General features: G+C 39.8%; 1 protein-coding gene across 2 annotated transcripts in view; it reads left to right on the forward strand.

The window, feature by feature from the left end:
• Positions 1-21,940, forward strand: part of PIK3CB (phosphatidylinositol-4,5-bisphosphate 3-kinase catalytic subunit beta) — a 180,479-nt gene that overhangs the window by 29,505 nt on the left and 129,034 nt on the right. For both annotated transcript variants that reach the window (XM_006069974.4, XM_025290968.3), the window contains exon 2: positions 19,857-19,962. The gene's annotated coding sequence lies outside the window, so the exon portion shown is untranslated. The remainder of the gene's footprint in view (positions 1-19,856; positions 19,963-21,940) is intronic.

Here is a 21,940-nt window from a genome sequence, read left to right on the forward strand (position 1 = left end):
TTTTTTTGATGGGATCCAATGTTTTCCTGTAGATGGTTGTTCAGTGGTTAGTTGCAATTTTGGAGTTCTTGCAGAAGATGAGCGCACATCCTTCTGCTCCACCATTTGGTACCTAAATTATGATTATGATTAGACAGTGTAAAGGACAAACAGGTTCAAGGGATTAGATTTGATAGAGTACCTGAAGAACTATGTAACACTGTACAGGAGGCAGTGATCAAAACCATCCCCAATAAAAAGAAATGCAAAAAGGCAAAATGGTTGTCTGAGGAGGTCTTGCAAATAGTTGAGAAAAGAAGAGAAGCGAAAGGCAAAGGAAAGTTTATCCATAAGAAAAGGAGAAATATATCCATCTGAATGCAAAGTTCCAAAGAATAGCAAGGAGAGATAAGAAAGCCTTCTTCAGTGCTCAATGCAAAAAAATAGAGGAAAGCAATAGAAAGGGAAAGACTAGAGATCTCTTCAAGAAAATTAGAGATACCAAGGGAACATTTCATGCAAAAATGGGCACAATAAAGGACAGAAATGGTATGGACCTAACAGAGGCAAAAGATACGAGGAAGAGATGGCAGGAATACAGAGAAGAACTTACAAAAAAGATCTTAATGAAAAAAAAAAAGAAAAAAAAAAAAAAAAGATCTTAATGACCCAGATAACCACGATGGTGTGATCACTCTCCTAGAGCCAGGCATCCTGGAGTGTGAATTCAAGGGGGCCTTAGGAAGCATGACTATGAACAAAGCTAGTGGAGGTGATGGAATTCCAGATGAGCTATTTCAAGTCCTAAAAGATGATGCCATTAAAGTGCTGCACTCAATATGCCAGCAGTATACAGTGTAATGTATGTAATTGTGTTTTAAAAAACCCTAAAATTCTGAGGAGACAGAAGTCAGTGTGAGCTGGACTAGTAAGGGAAGGCATCCTGGATGTCAGACTTGAATTAAGTCTTGAAGGATTTGGTGATTAAATTTTCTTAATTGAGGGATGGGACAAAATCTAGATTGTTAGGCAGAAAGGGAGCTAGTGCCAGAGACAAGTGGAGATAATCTTATCTGATAAGGGAAGGAGGAAAAGAATTTAAGGAATGCCACCCCACTTCTGCCCCCCCAACCCCTGCCAGTGTACCTCTACTTAATGTAATATGTCAACTCAGTCATTCCTGGGATGCTTCATTCTGCTGACCACATAACATAAGGTATCATGTGACTGACTTAGTGAATGTAATAGTGATGTTTCTTCTGAATGTTTTTTTTCAAGTCTCAAAAGTTACTGAAGATTTTATAAGCAAACCATTAATGTGCTTATAATTGTGTGTTAACATACCTGTCTCTTAGTCTATATAGAAACTATTGCCCTGCCTATGTTAAGGAAATTCTGGTTCTGTTTATAAGGGGAAGAATCCTTTTGAAATGGAAAGTTAACTTCATAATGCTGATTTTAATATTTACTGAGTTTTCTAAAGGCTGATGCTTAAAGTATGCTGGGAAAGAAATTGCAGAACTTAAGAATTCTTAAGGAATTGTATATCATGCATTCAATGACCAGACTTTAGCTGATTTTATAGAGATGTTCTTAAAAGTTGGTGAGAGTAATAAACACTTAAAGACCATATAAGGCTTTTTGAATAGTTGACATAAAAAACAAAAGTGAGAATGTAGTAAAATTTTAGTGAACATCATGGATAATTTTAGTGAACATCTCTACCCTTTAGAAGAAAAGCCTGTTGTTTTGTTTCATTTTGTTTTGTTTTTAATCACAACCCATGGCTTTCAGGATCCTGGTTCCCAGACCAGGGATTGAACCTTGGCCCTGGGAGTGAATATGCTGAGTCCTAACCACTGGACGGCCAGGGAATTCCCAGAAAAGCCTGTTTTTTAAACTATGCCATTAATATAGTTCTGTGAACCTTGTTCTAAGGGTATGCCAAAATGAATGTCTTTGTGTGGTGGCCATATTTACAGGTTGTGGTGCCAATGAAAAATATGTTGTGATTTTAACTACTAAAAGTTTAAGTAATCTGCTTTTATAAAACATAATAGGAACTAGGAAATTATTTTAATGGCTGTTTTCTAAAATATTCACAGGGCTTTTTCTTTTCAAGAGGTCAAATAATTTGTCAGGTTATTTCTGTTATTTCTTTATCTAGAAAATGTGATAACAGTGTTAACCCATTTGTTGTTAAGTGATCTAACAGTAATTGAATGCTTTGCTAATACGATGTGGAATACTAATGAGCTGACTCTGGTTAAAATTCAGACCTTGGGAATGCCAGATTGTTCTTCAGAGAGGTTCAGGATTTCCTAGGCACACAAGTTAGAGATTTCATGAAAACTGTGGCAGAGAACCTCTGCATTTTAGAGCTTTATTTTAGTTGAGTAATAGGGACCTAGAGAAGGAGGCTACCACCTCTAGGGTGTGCAGTCTGCAGTGGATTCCCTAGGGCACATAGGGAAGCTCTTCATTGAATTTACCCTTCTCACGCCTGAGAATTGTTGCAAGAGCTTTTCTAATTATCTTGGTTAGCCTGACATCCACCCTAACCCCGTTCCTGGCTTTACTGCAAAACAATTTCTCTCTGGCACAGGTACTTCTTCAGATATCAGATATTGGAAGCTATTTTACTGTAGATGTATTTTTAAATCTAAGGAGGTTAAAAAGATTGTGTTTTTGATTTTGTGTTGTTCAGTTCAGTTCACTCACTCAATCGTGTCTGACTTTTTGCGACCCCATGAATCGCAGCACGCCAGGCCTCCCTGTCCATCACAATCTCCTGGAGTTTACCCAAACTCATGTCCATCGAGTCAGTGATGCCATCCAGCCATCTCATCTTCTGTCGTCCCCTTCTTTCCTGCCCTCAATACCTCCCAGCATCAGGGTCTTTTCCAATGAGTCAACTCTTCGCATGAGGTGGCCAAAGTATTGGAGTTTTCAGCTTTAGCATCAGTCCTTCCAATGAACACTCAGGACTGATCTCCTTTTGGATGTACTGGTTGGATCTCCTTGCAGTCCAAGGGACTCTCAAGAGTCTTCTCCAACACCACAGCTCAAAAGCATCAATTCTTCGGCGCTCAGCTTTCTTTACAGTCCAACTCTCACATCCATACATGACCACAGGAAAAACCATAGCCTTGACCAGACGGACCTTTGTTGGCAAAGTAATGTCTCTGCTTTTGAATATGCTATCTAGGTTGGTCATAACTTTCCTTCCAAGGAGTAAGCGTCTTTTAATTTCATGGCTGCAGTCACCATCTGCAGTGATTTTGGAGCCCCCAAAAATAAAGTCTGACACTGTTTCCACTGTTTCCCCATCTATTTCCCATGAAGTGATGGGACCAGATGCCATGATCTTAGTTTTCTGAATGTTGAGCTTTAAGCCAACTTTTTCTCTCTCCTCTTTCACTTTCATCAAGAGGCTTTTTAGTTCCTCTTTACTTTCTGCCATAAGGGTGGTGTCATCTACATATCTGAGGTTATTGGTATATCTCTCAGCAATCTTGATTCCAGCTTGTGCTTCTTCCAGCCCAGCGTTTCTCATGATGTACTCTGCATAGAAGTTAAATAAATGACAATATGTAGCCTTGCCGTACTCCTTTTCCTATTTGGACCCAGTGTGTTGTTCCATGTCCAGTTCTAACTGTTGCTTCCTGACCTGCATATAGGTTTCCCAAGAGGCAGATCAGGTGGTCTGGTATTCCCATCTCTTTCAGAATTTTCCACAGTTCATTGTGATCCACACAGTCAAAGGCTTTGGCATAGTCAATAAAGCAGAAATAGATGTTTTTCTGGAACTCTCTTGCTTTTTCCATGATCCAGCGGATGTTGGCAATTTGATCTCTGGTTCCTCTGCCTTTTCTAAAACCAACTTGAACATCTGGAATTTCACGTGTCACATATTGCTGAAGCCTGGCTTGGAGAATTTTGAGCATTACTTTACTAGCATGTGAGATGAGTGCAATTGTGCGGTAGTTTGAGCATTCATTGTGTTGTTTTTGAGATTGCATCCAAGTACTGCATTTTGGACTCTTTTGTCGACTATGATGGCTACTCCATTTCTTTTAAGGGATTCCTGCCCACAGTAGTAGATATAATGGTCATCTGAATTAAATTCACCAATTCTCGTCCATCTTAGTTTGTTGATTCCTTGAATGTCGATGTTCACTCTTGTCATTTCCTGTGTGACCACTTCCAATTTGCCTTGATTCATGGACTTAACATTCCAGGTTCCTATGCAATATTGCTCTTTACAGCATCGAACCTTGCTTCTATCACCAGTCTCATCCACAACTGGGTGGTGTTTTTGCTTTGGCTCCATCCCTTCATTCTTTCTGGAATTATTTTTCCACTGATCTCCAGTAGCATATTGGGTACCTACTGACCTAGGGAGTTCCTCTTTCAGTATCCTATCTTTTTGCCTTTTCATACTGTTCATGGGGTTCTCAAGGCAAAAATACTGAAATGATTTGCCATTCCCTTCTCCAGTAGACCACATTCTGTCAGACCTCTCCACCATGACCCATCCATCTTGGGTGGCCCCCCACCCCATGATTTAGCTTCACTGAGTTAGACAAGGCTGTGGTCTGTGTGATCAGATTGGCCTGTTGTCTGTTATTGTAGTTTCAGTCTGTCTGCCCTCTGATGCCCTCTCTCAGTGCCTGCCGTCTTACTTGGGTTTCTCTTACTTTGGACGTGGGGTATCTCTTCATGGCTGCTCCAGCAAAGCAGAATAGCCCATAAATGCTGATAATGGCTTAGACTGAGGCTGGGTCACGGACAGTGGGAGTGTTGGTTGAATTTGGTGTGTTTTGAGCTCAAAGCCCTTTGTTTTTGTTGTCCTTTCCTCTGAGATGTTGTTTGACAGGGGAGCAGACAGGAGGATATCAGTAGTTTACATTGTAAAAATATTGGAAACAATCTGTTGTTTAGTCGCTAAGTCATGTCCAACTGTTTTGTGACCCCATGGACTGAAGCTGGCCAGGCTCTCCTGCCCATGGAATTCTCCAGGCAAGAATACTCAAGTGGATTGCCATTCCTACACCAGGAGATCTCCCGACCCATGGATTAAACCCCTGTCTACTCCATTGGCAGGCAGATTCTTTACCACTGAGCCGCCTAGTATAGTGGTATATCCACAGAATGTTTATACCATTGGTATATCCAGATGTTGAAAAAAAGAATGAGGAATATGCCCATGAACTGATATAATGTGATTTACAGGATCTGTTGCTAAAGGAAAAAAAGCCAAAAAACCAAGTACAGAGGAATTACTATTTTTATGTTAATTTGGTTAACTAAGATGTATTTAAAAGGCATCTTTCAAGTTTGCATTTCTCCTTGTTTCCCAGTTTTTACGTGTTTGATAAAATTTGAAATCCCATCTTGAATTATAAACACTTGTCACACAGTTCTTTGGTGTATGTGAGTAGTTAATTGTTCTCTTCTCTGTCCTTTTTCTTGGGTCACATGGAATAGACCATGTGGGAATGCTTGTATAAGTTAGTGTTTGAGACTCTGGGAGAAATGCTTGGTTCCTATAACCCTCTCTACCTTCTTGCAAAATGTTGTATGTACTTATTTTTTGTTATCATTATATATTATAATTTCTTTAAAATAAGAGAAGAACAAAAGGTTGTGAAAATTTAGCACTGTACCATCAGCTATTTTTTACTTCATTATATTTTTTGCCACTCTGCAGAGCATGTGGGATACTAATAATGATAATAATTATTTTTATTATTTTGGCCATGGGGCATGCAGGATCTTAGTTCCCTGACCAGGAATCAAATGAATACACTCTCCCCTGCCCCCCAGTAATGGAAGCTCAGATTATTAACCACTGGACTGCTGGGGAAGTCTCTTTATTTTTATTTATTTATTTATTTTTTGGGGGAAGTCTCTTTATTACCGTTTAATAGACATACTTAATTTTTACATAGTTTTATGTAACACTTCTGAAGTGAGTGACATGTTTTCTAAATATTTTCGTCAGCTTTATGTCTATAGAAGCCTTATATCTAAGATACTGATAATATTTCAGTAAGAAAAAGTGTTATTGGAGTTGCTGTTTTCTTCAAAACAGGGATGGAATAAAGTAAAATGCCTTCGGAGTGAAGCAGAACATTAAATGGGAGTTTAGCTACATGTGCAGTTTAATTGACTAAGTGAACATTTTTTATTACCTGATGTAATCAGTCATTTTGCAGGTACTTGGATTGTAAATTTGAATGTTACTCTCTACTTGTCCTGCAAGGGATATAAGCAAAGTAGTTATTTATAATGCACTGTGGTAAATGAGATAGAAGCCACAGCAGGATCCCATGGGAGTGAGCCTTGGGGGATCAGAAAGGGCTCTAGAGAGAATGTCACTGACCTGGGGTGGGTGCATAGGATCTGGCCTGATGGACAGGGTGATGAAATGGGCACCATCTGCACCGGCACCAGAGGTTTATACTCCAAACTCTCATACTTAATCTTGTTGTTACCAGAATTTAGTCAAATTATGTCTTGTATTTTAGGTAAATGAGAGATGCACTGTGGAGGACAGTTCAAAATAGGGGTTATCTCATTGTTTTAGTTTAAGTAGGAGATATTATTGGTGTCCCTTAGTTCTGAGATAAGAATACTTACAGCTCAAACGGGCAGGATTTTATTAAGCAGGCAGTTATTGTAACGACAGACTAGTTACAGCTCTGTTACAGCTCAAGCAGGGTGCAGGCAGTGAACCCTGGAAATATGAGCGCAGGCAGACCTCTGAAGGAGTGCCCCAATCCCTCCTGGCTTTCCTTTCTATACTGTCTCCTCCCCCTGGAGCCTGATTGGCTCAGCCCTATGCAAAATAAGGCTTGTACATGCCAACAAAATGGGCATACACTCAAGGCCAGTCAGGGAAGGGGGAATGTTTTCCTGCCAGAGGTTCTCACTCGGGTCCTCAGCCTCCTCTTTCCTGGGCATTTTTTTTTTTTTTTTTTTCTTTTGTGTGCCCTCTCAGTGGTTCTTCTAGCCATGCCCATCTTGGACTTCTTTTTATATTCCAGCTACCTAACTTTGGTGTGTTTGTGTGTGTGTGTTCAGTCATGTTTGACTCTGCAACCCCAGGAACTGTATCCCACCAGGCTTCTCTCTCCATGGAATTTTCCAAGCAAGAATACTGGAGTGGATTGCCATTTCTGACTCCAGTGGATCTTCCTGACTCAGGGATTGAACCTGAGTCTCTTGAGTTGACTGCATGGGCAGGTGGATTCTTTACCACTCTGCCACCTGGGAAATAAAACTCTAAATGCTCCCTTTTGTTTGTCCCCTTATTTATTAGACCATGATTTAGTTGTTAGGGTGAATTAGTGGTGAGTAGAAATGACTTGGACCTACAAGTGGGAGTGGAAGAACCTTTCAGTGAGTCTTTTGTTCAGAAGAGTCTTGAGGTTTTATGTAACTAGAGGAGAGGAGGTTGACCCGACTCCGAGAGAAGCAAAGTGGAATTTTGGGAGAAAATGTACTTTCTTAAGGAGGCTAGTGTTAGAGATGATGACAAGCCAGGTAGATGTGCTCACACTACAGGACTTCAGTGAGATGGATACTGCTGTTGCCTCAGTTACAGATACTGTAAAAGAATAGTTTGTGTCATCATATGTGTATGCTGGTAGTATTTGGACCCTAATGTGGTTTATTAATTTACTAATCTGCAGTCCATGGGGTCGCAAAGAGTCGGACACGACTGAGCGACTTCACTTTCACTTTTCACTTTCACGCATTGGAGAAGGAAATGGCAACCCACTCCAGTGCTCTTGCCTGGAGAATCCCAGGGATGGGGGAGCCTGGTGGGCTGCCATCTATGGGGTCGCACAGAGTCGGACATGACTGAAGCAACTTAGTATATATAGTATGTATAATTTATGTATAGACTGGCCCCCCATGTGAAGAATTGCCTGCCAATGCAGGAGATACACGAGACTCAGTTTCTATCACTGAGTCACGAAGATGCCCTGGAGAAGGAAATAGCAACCCACCCCAGTATTCTTGCGTGGAAATTCGCATGGACAGAGGAGCCTGGCGGGCTGTGGTCCATGGGGTCACAGAGTTGGACATAGCTTATTGACCACACCACCACCACCACCACCACCACCACCACCACCACCACCACCAATCTATATATATTGGTTTTCCCATGGTCTTAAAAAACGTTTCCAATATACAAACTATTCCGCCCCTAGCCCTCAGCCACCCTGTTCCTATTTATAACATTCCTCCAAAACTCCCTCTTTTCAGGAAACTGTTTATTAGCCTTTAATGTGGTCTTCTTGGAGAAGCCAGTGGCACCCCACTCCAGTACTCTTGCCTGAAAAATCCCATGGATGGAGGAGCCTGGTAGGCTGCAGTCCATGGGGTTGCTAAGAGTCGGACACGACTGAGCAACTTCCCTTTCGCTTTTCACTTTCACGCATTGGAGAAGGAAATGGCAACCCACTCCAGTGTTCTTGCCTGGAGAATCCCAGGGACGGGGGAGCCTGGTGGGCTTCCGTCTATGGGGTCGCACAGAGTTGGACACGACTGAAGTGACTTAGCAGTTAGCAATGTAGTCTTCTAGAGTTTCTATATATAAATAAAGGCAATAAAAATAGAGACACTTTTTCCTGTCTTTATCCAAAAAGGTCACCGATTCCAAAAGTACGGTGTTACACCTGTTGATCTGCATATTGGTCTTCTTACCCTTTCCTTTGTACATTGTGTTTTTTACTTAACAATCGACCCTTCCCTTTGTATGTTGTGTTTTTTACTTAACAATGGAGATCTTTACAGAAGATCTTCCTGTAGAGTAGTTTTGTTTCATTTTCCAGTATATAGTTTTTGTTTTGTATGACTTCCCTTTGATAATTTATTTAACCAGTTCTCTGTTGACTTGTTTCTGTTTTTTCATTATTGTAACAGTGTTACAATGAAGTACCTTGTACATCTGGCATTTTGCCTGTATGCAAGTAAATAATTATGGAATAAATTCAGATGTGGTATTACTAATAAAAGGCCATATACCTCTGTAATTTTTATAGATATTGCTAGGTTGCCCTTATGTTTGCATCCTGACTCTCCCACCAGTGAAAAGGGTTAATTTGTGTTTCTCTTCTCCTTCCCCAGCTTTATTGAGATTTAATTGACATATAACATGTTTGAATTCAAGGTATGCAGTGTGATAATTTGATACAGGTATATATTGCAAAAGATTAACCACAATAAGGTTCTTTAAAATATCCAATTTATGTGGAATTTAGAAAGATGGTAACAATAACCCTGTGTACGAGACAGCAAAAGAGACACTGATGTATAGAACAGTCTTATGGACTCTGTGGGAGAGGGAGAGGGTGGGAAGATTTGGGAGAATGGCATTGAAACATGTAAAATACCATGTATGAAAGGAGTCATCAGTCCAGGTTCGATGCACGATACTGGATGCTTGGGGCTAGTGCACTGGGACGACCCAGAGGGATGGTATGGGGAGGGAGGAGTGTTCAGGATGGGGAACACATGTATACCTGTGGCGGATTCATTTTGATATTTGGCAAAATTAATACAATTATGTAAAGTTTAAAAATAAAATAAAATTAAAAAAAAATAAAATAAAATATCCATCATATAATTTACATACTTGCTGTTCTGTTCTTAAGGTGGGTGATGTGTATTTCCTCACAGCCTTGCCAACAATGTACCATGGCAAAGAGGTTGAAAATTGGGTCTAAGTATAGTCTTAATTTGCATTTTTCTAATGAGTGAGGTTAAGCGTCTGTTCATAGTTTCAAGACTCTTCCCCTTTCCCCCTGCTTTTTTCTGTGAACTTAACTATTTTAGGGGTTTTGAAGCAGAAATTGTTTTATACATTTATACATTTTTTTTTTCCTAATTCAAGTTTAACAGGTACAGCAGAGTGTATAAATCTTAAGCATGTAGTAAGGTTTGGTTTTTATAAGCCTCTGACACTCAACCTGGATTTTTTTGGTGATTTTTTACCAGAAGATGTCAACAAAAGTTTCAGACAACAGCCAAGATGGGTTTTTTCCCTTTCCGGATGGTCTTTCCTTGATTTGTGTACTGAAATGTTAAAGGGTTGTAGTTGTCTCATTGGGCCATCAGGAAGAAGAACCAGGTTCACAGGAGGCATTCCTGCTACCTGGTAGTGACTGTAAGATGCATTCTATGTCAGAGGTGTTCAAATGCAGAAAACACTTCATCTTAAAAATGATGAAATATGTTAGATAATGTCAGATTGTTTTCCTTAGAGTTCATACTAATTTATACTGTCAACAGGAAGGTAAAATGTTTTGGTTGTTTCACATAATCTCAAATAAGTTGATACTGTCAGATCTTTTTTTCAGTCTAACATGTAATATAGTGTGGTTCACTGTTTTTTTCCTCCTTTTAATTTTTTTTTCAGTGAAGTCTAACTCATACAGTAAATGGCAAAAAGTCATCAATGTATAATATCATGATTTTATCTCAAAGTAAATAGATCCATGTAACCACCACCAAGAAGTAGAACATTGCCAAGAGCCCACCTGTGTGCCTGCCCACTTACTTCTGCTTGTTTCTTTCCCAAAGAAGTCACTATTCTGAAAACTAACACACTAGAATCAGTTTTGTCCATTTTTTGAATGTTATGTACATGAATCATGCAGTAGGGGTCCCTTTGTGTCTGATGTCTTTTATTTAACAATATGCTGGTGACACCCGAAACTAATATTGTAAACAAACAAACCAATATGTCCATGCCACCAGAGGAGGGGAAAACGGAAATACTTTACATTTGAGAATAGCATTATTTTCAAAAGGAACCACTTTTTTCATGATCGAGGCCATAATGATGGGGAGGGGAATGGTCAGAAACCAGGAGCCCAAATTAGGATTCTCATACTGCCTTGCCCCAGCTGGATGACTTTGAGATCACATGAATTCAGTGACTATAATGATCCCTACTCCAGTTACATGAGAGGCTTTCTGTGAGGATTCTCTGAAATAGTACATGTGAAAATGCTCAGCATTGAAACAATGGTGATGTTACTTTAATTCCGATTGTGATGGTATTAAAGGTGGGGGCCTTTAGAAGATAATCAGATCATAAGTTAGAGCTCTCATTATGGCATTAAAAGCGTGTGTTAGTCTGTCAATCAGATCTGACTCTCTGTGGACCCCATGGACTATAGCCTGTGAGGCTCCTCTGTCCATGGAATTCTCCAGGCAAGAATACTGGAGTGGGTTGCCATTTCCTTCTCCAGGGGATCTTCCTGATGCAGGGATTGAACCCGGGTCTCCCGTGTTGCAGGCAGATTCGTGACCATCTGAGCTACCGGGAAGCTCCATTATGGCATTAGTGTCCTTATAAAAAGAGAGTTGAGAGAGCTTGCCGCCTCTCTTCTGTTGTGCGCCATATGAAGATACAATGAGAAGATGGTGATCTGTAAACCATGAAGAGGTCCCTCAGCTAGAACCTGACCATGATGGCAGCCTAATTTCAGACTTCCAGCTTCTGGAACTGATATTTTTTGTTTAAGTTGATCTCCCCCTTCAAAAAAAGAGAAAACTCCAATATATTCGTAACATTTATCCTTGTTAAGTGTCATTATGAGTTGTTCCATGTGGCTTAGTAAAATGAACAAAAATATGTTCTCATTCCTACAGTGTGTACGAGTGATTCCCACTATTTGTGTATGTTTGAATCACTTATGATTTTTATTTTATTGAGGAGTTTGCAAATCATTTTTATTGCTGAAATATCTTTTTGTAATTCAGATACTCATATCTGAATAGATTTAAAACATATACATCTGTGGTCTTTGAATCTTTTTTCTGAATTATTTATATTTGTAATATGTAATAGATTGCTGTGGTTCAAAGATCAAAAAGTATAAAAAAAGTAAAGTCTCCCACTTCTACAACTATCCAGTTCATGTCTACCCCAATTGCCTAACATCTGACTCTGCCTAGGAAACTAATATTACTAGTTTCTGTATAATCTTCCAGTGTCTTTTACTGTGGTGGTAGTGTTAATTGCTCAGTCGTGACACTCAGTCATGTCTAACTCTTTGCAGTTCCTTGGAGTTTGGGCTGCCAGGCTCCTCTGTACTGGAGTGGGTTGTCATTCCCTTCTCCAGGGGGTCTTCCTGACCCAGGGATTGAACTCAGGTCTCCTGCACTGCAGGCAGATTCTTCACCATCTGAGCCACCAGGGAAGCCCAAAGAGAATATGAATATAGATTACATCTTTTTCCCTCTGCCCAAAACACATTACAGCAACTATCTGTACATTTTTTTTTTTGCTTAGCATCTTGCATATTTTTAATGTATCAGACCATATTTAATTATCTCTAAGGTACTTAATTCATTTTCATTGCAATATAGTATTATACTATGCTAATATATCATTTATCCGTTCTGTTTTACATTTATACTTTTTGGGTAGTCTGAAATAATGCTGCAGTGAGCATTCTAGTAAATATCTTTTGATGAAATATATACACATTTCTTTTGGATTTATATCTAGGGTGGAATTTCTATGTCATAAGCAATGTAGATTTCCGTTACTGTACATTTTCAACAAGCCTGGGTATTATTATTTTCTTTAATTTTTACCCATTCTGATGGGTACACACATGGTATCTTATTGTGGTTTTAATTTTTATTTTCCAGAGTACTAATAAAATTGCCAATTTCCCCCTTTATATTTACTGGCTGTATTGGTCCTTTCAGAAACTGTATTTTTAAAAAAGCCAGAATATATAATCTCCATCTGTAAAAAGAAAGACTAACAAACTCATACACTAATAGTTTTAATCTGATTATTTCTTGGATAATCAAGAAGTATTCGATTTCATGGTTATCAAAGAAACTTTTTTTGGGAGGAGAGCTGGACCGCTCAGCATGTGGGATACTAGCTCCCACATGATCTCACACTAGAATTGATTCCGTGCCTTCTGCAGTGGAAATGCAGAGTCCTAAGTTCTTGCCTGGAGAATCCCAGGGATGGGGGAGCCTTGTGGGCTGCCGTCTATGGGGTCGCACAGAGAAGTGACTTAGCAGCAGCAGCAACCACTGGACCACCAGGGAATTCCCTCAAAGAATATTCTGAGTTTTCTAATTGCATTTTATAAAAATAAGTGTTAGAATAGAGATTACATTCCTTTGATGTAGGGCTAGGACTTTTTGGTAGTATGTGAGGAATGCTCTTGGTCCAGTAGGGAAAGGAGAGAGATTAGCACTTCCACTATGAAGTGATTTTTAGAATTTAATTTTTAATTATATCATTTTTATGGACTTCCCTGGTGATCTTGTGGTTAAGAATCCCCCTGCTAAAGTGGGGGACACAGGTTTGATCACGGGTCCAGGAAGATTACCCATGTCAAAAAGCAACTAAGCCACAACTACTGAAGCCTGAGTGCCTAGAGCCTCTGCTCCTCAACAAGAGAAGCCAATGCAATGAGGAGCCTGTGCATTGCAGCAAAGAGTAGTCCCAGCTCTCCACAACTAGAGAAAGCCTGCACACAGCAATGAAGATCCAGTGCAGCCAAAAATAAGTATTTTAAGAATTGTTATTTTTATTTTTTTTCCAAAGTTAATAAATTAACTTTATTTATTAAAATTTATTTATTTATTTTATTTTTTTTACTTTACAATATTGTATTGGTTTTGCCATACATCAACATGCATCCGCCACGGGTGTACACGTGTTCCCCATCCTGCCCCCCCCCCCCCCCCCCCCCAGCTCCCTCCCCAAACCATCCCTCTGGGTCATCCCAGTGCACCAGCCCCAAGCTTCCTGTATCCTGCATTGAACCTGGACTGGCGATTGGTTTCTTATATGATATTATACATGTTTTAATGCCATTCTCTCAAATCACCCTCCCCCCCCCACAGAGTTATTTTTAAAATATCAACATTGTTTATTGGTTTATTTTATTTTATTGAGATAGTCAATCTAAAATATTAGTTTATATTAGTTTGCAGGTATATGTACAACATAATGATTCAAACATTTTATCATTTGTACTCCATTTATAGTTCTTGTAAAATATTGACTAAACTCCCTGTGCTGTACAGTATATCCTTGTAGCTTATTTTATATATAATAGCAACGGTGAAGATCGCTCAGTCGTGTCCGACTCTTTGTGACCCCATGGACTGTAGCCTACCAGGCTCCTCTGTCCGTAGGATTTTCCAGGCAATAGTACTGGAGTGGATTGCCATGTCCTTCTCCAGGGAACTTCCCGACCCAGGGATTGAACCCGGGTCTCCCATATTGTAGACAGACGCTTAGTCTGAGCAACAGGTCAGTTTATTTCTATCCGTGAGTTTTTGTGTCGTCATAACAAAGATTTTGCATCAAAGACTAATTATAATTACTGTAGCTCAAGCAAGCAGGATTTCTCAGCTCTTGTCTTGTAGCAAGATTTTGAAACAACAGACTGGTTACAGCTCAGGCAGACAGCACTTTTATTACGGAGACAGTGGATAGTGAACACCCGAGACTTGGGAGAAGGCAACCCTGAAGGAGAGGCAGCAATCCCTCTTGGCTTTCCTTTTTGTACTTCCTCTTGGTTCTACCCTGTGCAAAATAGGGCTTGTACCCGCCACCAATCAGGAAAGGGAATGCAAATTGGGTGTACGTTCAAGGCCAATCAGGGAAGGGGTTATGTCTGGGACCCTGCCAAATTGGGCTGTTACATGTTCATCTAGGTAGGCGTGAACTGTTTTGATTGACAGTTGCATGTGGCATAACAACAAGCTGTACTATGTGTGTCTTTCCGATAATTCAGTCTGTTATGATCAGTTGTATGTAAGTATAGAATATTTATGAACCCATAATGGGCCCCTGGCTGCGTAAGGTTACTTGAGGACACAGCTTTGCATCAGTGGCTCTTGTGTCGGAGTTGGAGAAGCCCCTATGGCTAGTTTGTATCCACATTGTGCCTAGGGCGCATGGGCAGGACTTGGAATGATCCCTGTGGTTATTTTTTGTAGCATATCTGTGAGCGCTCCTGGGCGTGTCTTAGGTGGGGTTTAGAGATCAGATTGCATCCTTTTCAATAGGCTACTCCTCTATTGCTCATGCCTAACTTCCTGTGTGTGTTCAGTTTAGTTCAGTCGCTCAGTCTTGTCGGACTCTGCGACCCCGTGAATCGCAGCACGCCAGGCCTCCCTGTCCGTCACCATCTCCCGGAGTTCACTCAAACTCACGTCCATCGAGTTGGTGATGCCATCTCATCCTCTGTCGTCTCCTTCTCCTCTTGCCCCCAATCCCTCCTAGCATCAGAGTCTTTTCCAATGAGTCAACTCTTCGCATGAGGTGGCCAAAGTACTGGAGTTTCAGCTTTAGCATCATTCCTCCCAAAGAAATCCCAGGGCTGATCTCCTTCAGAATGGACTGGTTGGATCTCCTTGCAGTCCAAGGGACTCTCAAGAGTCTTCTCCAACACCACAGTTCAAAAGCATCAATTCTTCGGCACTCAGCCTTCTTCACAGTCCAACTCCCGCATCCATACATGACCACTGGCAAAACCACAGCCTTGACGAACCTCCGAAATCAGATTGATTATATTCTTCGCAGCCGTCCATAGTTCATCAGCCACTCTATCTATCAGATCTAGTCCCTTAAATCTATTTCTCACTTCCACTGTATAATCATAAGGGATTTGATTTAGGTCATACGTGAATGGTCTAGTGGTTTTCCCTACTTTCTTCAATTTAAGTCTGAATTTGGCAATAAGGAATTCATGATCGGAGCCACAGTCAGCTCCTGGTCTTGTTTTTGCTGACTGTATAGAGCTTCTCCATCTTTGGCTGCAAAGAATATAATCAATCTGATTTCAGTGTTGACCATCTGGTGATGTCCACGTGTAGAGTCTTCTCTTGTGTTGTTGGAAGAGGGTGTTTGCTATGACCAGTGCATTCTCTTGGCAAAATTCTATTAGCCTTTGCCCTGCTTCATTCCATATTCCAAGGCCAAATTTGCCTGTTACTCCAGGTGTTTCTTGACTTCCTACTTTTGCATTCCAGTCCCTTATAATGAAAAGGACATCTTTTTGGGTGTTAGTTCTAAAAGGTCTTGTAGGTCTTCATTGAACCGTTCAATTTCAGCTTCTTCAGCATTACTGGTTGGGGCATAGACTTGTATTACTGTGATATTTAATGGTTTGCCTTGGAAACGAACAGAGATCATTCTCTTGTTTTTGAGATTGCATCCAAAGTACTGCATTTTGGACTCTTTTGTTGACCATGATGGCTACTCCGTTTCTTCTGAGGGATTCCAGCCCGCAGTAGTAGATATAATGGTCATCTGAGTTAAATTCACCCATTCCAGTCCATTTTAGTTCGTTGATTCTTAGAATGTCGATGTTCGCTCTTGCCATCTCCTGTTTGACCACTTCCATTTTGCCTTGATTCATGGACTTAACATTCCAGGTTCCTATGCATCGGACCTTGCTTCTATTACCAGTCACATCCACAACTGGGTATTGTTTTTGTTTTGGCTCCATCCCTTCATTCTTTCTGGAGTTATTTCTCCACTGATCTCCAGTTGCATATTGGGCATTCACTGACCTGGGGAGTTCCTCTTTCAGTATCCTATCATTTTGCCTTTTCATACTGTTCATGGGGTTCTCAAGGCAAGAATACTGAAGTGGTTTGCCATTCCCTTCTCCAGTAGACCACATTCTGTCAGACCTCTCCACCATGACCCACCCGTCTTGGGTGGCCCCACGGGCATGGCTTAGTTTCATTGAGTTAGACAAGGCTGTGGTCCTAGTGTGATTAGATTGACTAGTTTTCTGTGAGTATGGTTTCAGTGTGTCTGCCCTCTGATGCCTTCTTGCAACACCTACCATCTTACTTGGGTTTCTCTTACCTTGGGCGTGGAGTATCTCTTCACGGCTGCTCCAGCAAAGCACAGTCGCTGCTCCTTACCTTGGACGAGGGGTATCTCCTCACTGTCGTCCCGCCTGACCTTGAACGTGGAGTAGCTCCTATCGGTGTGTATTAGATGTTTCCAACTCTTTGCGTGTGTGTGTGTGTGTGTGTGTGTGTGTGAATCAGTTGTGTCCGATTCTTTGCAACCCTATGGACTGTAGATCCCCATGCTCCTCTGTTCATGGAATTCTCCACGCAAGAATACGGGGGAGTGGGTTGCCATTACCTTCTCTTGGGGATCTTCCCCCTTCTGGGGATCTTCCACATAATAGTAGTTTGTATTTCTTTATCCCCTTCGGCAGTCACACCCCCGCCCCCCCCCCCCCCAATTGTTAGTTTGTATATGTGAGTTTGTTTCTTTTTTATGTTGGAATGTGTATATATATATATATATTTTTTTTTTTTTTTAATTTTGACTGTGCTGGGTGTCATTGGGTCTTGCAGGTTTCTCTGGTTGTGGTGCTCTGTGTGGGGGTTTTGGTATCATCCTGTGCCATTCTCAGTGCTTTTGGATGAGCTTTTGAAATTCTCTCCCCCACCCCCACCCCTTTAAAATTTAGGGTTAGGGTTACGGTTAGGGTTAGAAGTTCTCTTAGTAAGTTCTGTTTTCTTTTGACAATAAAATTTTGAGTGGATCTTCATGTGTTAGGTTATTAATAACATTGTTTTAATCTAAAGGATACTAGGAACTTTAAAAATTAATTGTATTTAATTCTGTGTTTGAGTAAGTCAGAGTAATTGACTGTTGAACAAGAGTAAACAGTATACTTACATTCATTTATAACCTGTATTAAATTAGTTATTACTTTTTGCTTTCCTTTTCTCTTTTCCCTTTTAAATGGACTTTTTTTTGGTTTGTTTTAAAGAGCAGTTTTAGTTTTACAGTAAAATTGAATGGGAAGTGCATAGTTCCCATATATGCAACCTTCCCCCGCCCCCCTCCCCCCACCCGGCCACATAGCCTCCCTCACTGTCAACATCCTGCACCAGCATGTTGGTAATTTTTGAGTTGACTAATTCCCTTACTTTTGGGAAAGTAAGCAGTTTGATATATGTTGACATTACTCTAAAATTATAACATTCCTTTCCTTTTAGAAAGCATATTATTGACTTTATTTCAAAAGCAAAAAAACCAAGACTGGAATTAAATTATTTGCTTCCTAGCCAAATTTTGTTTTGAAGTTTTCAAATGAAGATTTTCAAGTTTAATAGCAACAGTTATGCTCTCCTGTGATTCCTGCTAACATTCAGAAAACGAAGATCATGGCCTCCGGTCCCATCACTTCATGGCAGATAGATGGGGAAACAGTGGAAACAGTGGCTGACTTTATTTTTCTGGGCTCCAGAATCACTAGATGGTGATTGCAGCCATGAAATTAAAAGACGATTGCTCCTTGGAAGGAAAGTTTTTTATGACCAACCTAGACAGCATATTAAAAAGCAGAGACATTACTTTGTCAACAAAGGTCCGTCTAGTCAAGGCTATGGTTTTTCCAGTGGTCATGTATGGATGTCTGAGTTGGACCGTGAAGAAAGCTGAGTGCCGAAGAATTGATGCTTTTGAAGTGTGGTGTTGGAGAAGACTCTTGAGAGTCCGTTGGACTGCAAGGAGATCCAGCGAGTCCATCCTAATGGAGATCAATCCTGCATGTTCATTGGAAGGACTGATGTTGAAGGTGAAACTCCAATACTTTGGCCACTTGATGCGAAGAGCTGACTCATGCGAAAAGACCCTGATGCTGGGAAAGATTGAGGGCAGGAGGATAAGGGGACAACAGAGGATGAGATGGTTGGATGATATCACTGACCTGATGGACATGGGTTTGGGTGGACTCTGGGAGTTGGTGATGGACAAGAAGGCGTGACGTGCTGCGGTTTATGGGGTCGCAAAGAGTTGGACACGACTGAGCAACTGAACTGACTGACTGACTGACTGACTGCCACAAATTATAAAATTTGATTTTACCTAGTATTGGAGAATACATATTCATATGCTGCTGGTGAATTGGTAAGGTGATCCAATTGAAGGCACTTGGGCATTTTTGATAGATGAGAATTTGGATGCCCTGTGACCCACCAGTTTCCCACTTTGCATATCCCAAAGACAGTCTTGTAAAAGTATACCTGGCTACTTGAATCGTAATGTTGATAAAAGCAAAAAAGTAAGGCATACAAATGTTTGTCAACAGAACAGATAAATAGATTGTGGCATATTTATATTATGGAATACCATATAAGGCAGTGAAAATGTAACATGGATAAAACAGAGAAAAATATTACGTGAAAAAATTCACATCCCCAAATATTTCATTCAGCGTACCAGTTTATCAAGCTGAAAAAATGATGATGGGTTGGGGGAGGACACATACCTAAACAAAATACTATTTAAGGACATGTGCATATGTGACAGTGTTATATTTTAAAAAATGATGGGATAATACATAATTAGGATGAAGGTTAGGAGGACAGAAGCACTTAGATTATGTTATTGGTGTTCTTATGTGGTGATTTACAATTTACTGTGTTCATTTTATGCTTGCTTACATTCATCTTTCCATATATTTTGTGTGTGTCAAAGATTACATTAAAAAGTAAGGGGAAAGCTACTCATGGTTAGCCACTTATGACGTAGATGGAGGGGTGGCTTGGGAAGTAGAAAGATAACTAGTATATTACAGAAAAGAGGTTTCAAGAAAGAGGAGGTGATCTACATAAGAGATCAGATAGGTGAATAGGATATGAACTTAATTCCCTTTCAGCTCTAACATTTTGTTAAATATTGTGGTTTATGTGTTTTCTGTGTTTTTCCCATATTCAAAATTACCGAGTTATAAGCAATTATGTTATATAAGTGATATAATTATTTTTAATTTAGTCCATTTAGGTATTAATATTTTTTATCTTTACCCTTTTTTCTGTAGTGTATCTTCTAATCTGAAAAAGTCTTCCATGAAAACTTCACTTTCAAAAAAACAAGTAATGCCGTCTGTTTTTCTAAAACACTGAAATGGGGGCTCTCATTTCAAGGTAAGTATGAGTTTCACATCTTTATTATATTATTTTTTCAGTAGTTAAATATAGAAGGAAGATCTGAATATTGGTTACATTTTAAATCATTTAGTTCTTCTAGGGTGGACATAGGAAGGAAATCGTAAGCTTTGTTTTAAGATTGATACTTAGGATTATGTTTACCACATATTTTAACACAACTTCATGAAGGAGAGAGGAGCGGTCAGTAATATTTAAAGATTTTTAGAGAGGTTAATTAAAAACTGAGAGCTTTTCGGATTTAGCAGTTAAGAGGTCATTGCTAGACGGTTAGAGGCCATTTTCTGTCTATGTTTGTTGCTAAAAGTAAGTTTGCAGTAAATAGTGAAGAGAAGTTGAAAAAGTGAACATTTTACCTCTTAAGTGATTTATTAAACCAATATATGGTATGTACTTAGTATGTAGCAATCATTTCTCTAAGCACTGTAGTTATAGTGTATAACTATTAACATACATATATTATATATATATATAAACCAATATATATCTTGGTTCAAGCTTCTTATAGAGAATTTAATGCCCAAATATTTCCCCCCAGCTTTATTTAGATATAATTGACATACAACATTGTGTATTTGCTGAACTATTTTTATGCCTTTTTTTTTTTTTTTTTAACTGTTTTGTGTGATAAATTACATGGTCTACCCTAGTTATACCTTTAACAGGGTCCAGATATTCCCTGCCTGGGTATAACTTGTTTGTTATATGGGGCTCGTAGTCTAGCAGGCAAGTTAGGTGTTTAACAGCACTCATCACTGTGATAAGTGCTGCTAAGTCACTTCAGTCGTGTCTGACTCTGTGCGACCCCATAGACGGCAGCCCACCAGGCTCCCCCGTCCCTGGGATTCTCCAGGCAAGAACACTGGAGTGGGTTGCCATTTCCTTCTCCAATGCAAGAAAGTGAAAAGTGAAAGTGAAGTCACTCAGTCGCGTCTGACTCTTAGCGACTCCATGGACTGCAGCCTACCAGGCTCCTCCATCCATGGGATTTTCCAGGCAAGAACACTGGAGTGGGTTGCTATTGCCTTCTCCGTGATAAGTGCTACAAAAGTGAAATAATGATTACCTGAGTTGGGGGTGGGAGTGGATGTTGGTGGTTTGTGAGTTCATTGAGCAGGATAGATTTAAAAGGCAGGTTTGACAGGGCATCTGGAAGAGAGAAATCATGTATATGAATGTAGGATTTTGCGTGGCTAGAAGTGTGATAGTAGCATAAGAAAAGTAAGGAAACCACAAAGAAAGACTGGTTATTATGGGGCAAGCGGATGGGACTGTAACATGAATTCTGTTAGACCTATTTTGATTTTGGAAGTACAGGTAGAACTTTCAGAGTGTCTCCCTAAATGTGGAAATATGAGACTAAAATTTAGAAAAATGATAATTTAGGGCCCAAAGATACAAACTTTGGAGTAATTCACATGGAGCTTAAGCTGTGGAAGTAGGTAACATTTCTAGTATCCTAGCAGAGAGAAAAAGGTAAAGCACAGAACTTTTAGAAATGCCTATTATAAATATTGGTGTTAAAAAGAATCAATAAAGGAAAAATAAGAAAAGTATGAAGAAGGATGAGATGCTTAGAAAGATTATGGATTTTAATACCCTAGAAGGGCATTAAGATTAATTAAATTCAATAACCTCTTTAAGGTATAAACATAACCTAATAATTAATAATTATTAGGTTAATTATATAATAAAGTAACATAGTAATTAGTATGAGATTCTTAATCTGCGAGAACAGGTTGAATAGACCAAGATGAGTTATAAGAGGTTAAGCAAATGGTTTTACAAAATACAAAGAAGCATGAAGAATAAAATAGAATGTTTTTCAAGAAGTTTGTGCAGGAAATAAGACAGCAATCATTGGGAAAGTTAGCCACGTGGAAAGTATTTTAGCATTTTGTGTGTGTGTGTGTGCGCGCGCGTGTTCAGTCATGTCCGACTCTGGGACCCCATGGAC

This window comes from Bubalus bubalis, chromosome 1 (genome assembly GCF_019923935.1).
Source record: "Bubalus bubalis isolate 160015118507 breed Murrah chromosome 1, NDDB_SH_1, whole genome shotgun sequence".
Taxonomy (NCBI): domain Eukaryota; kingdom Metazoa; phylum Chordata; class Mammalia; order Artiodactyla; family Bovidae; genus Bubalus; species Bubalus bubalis.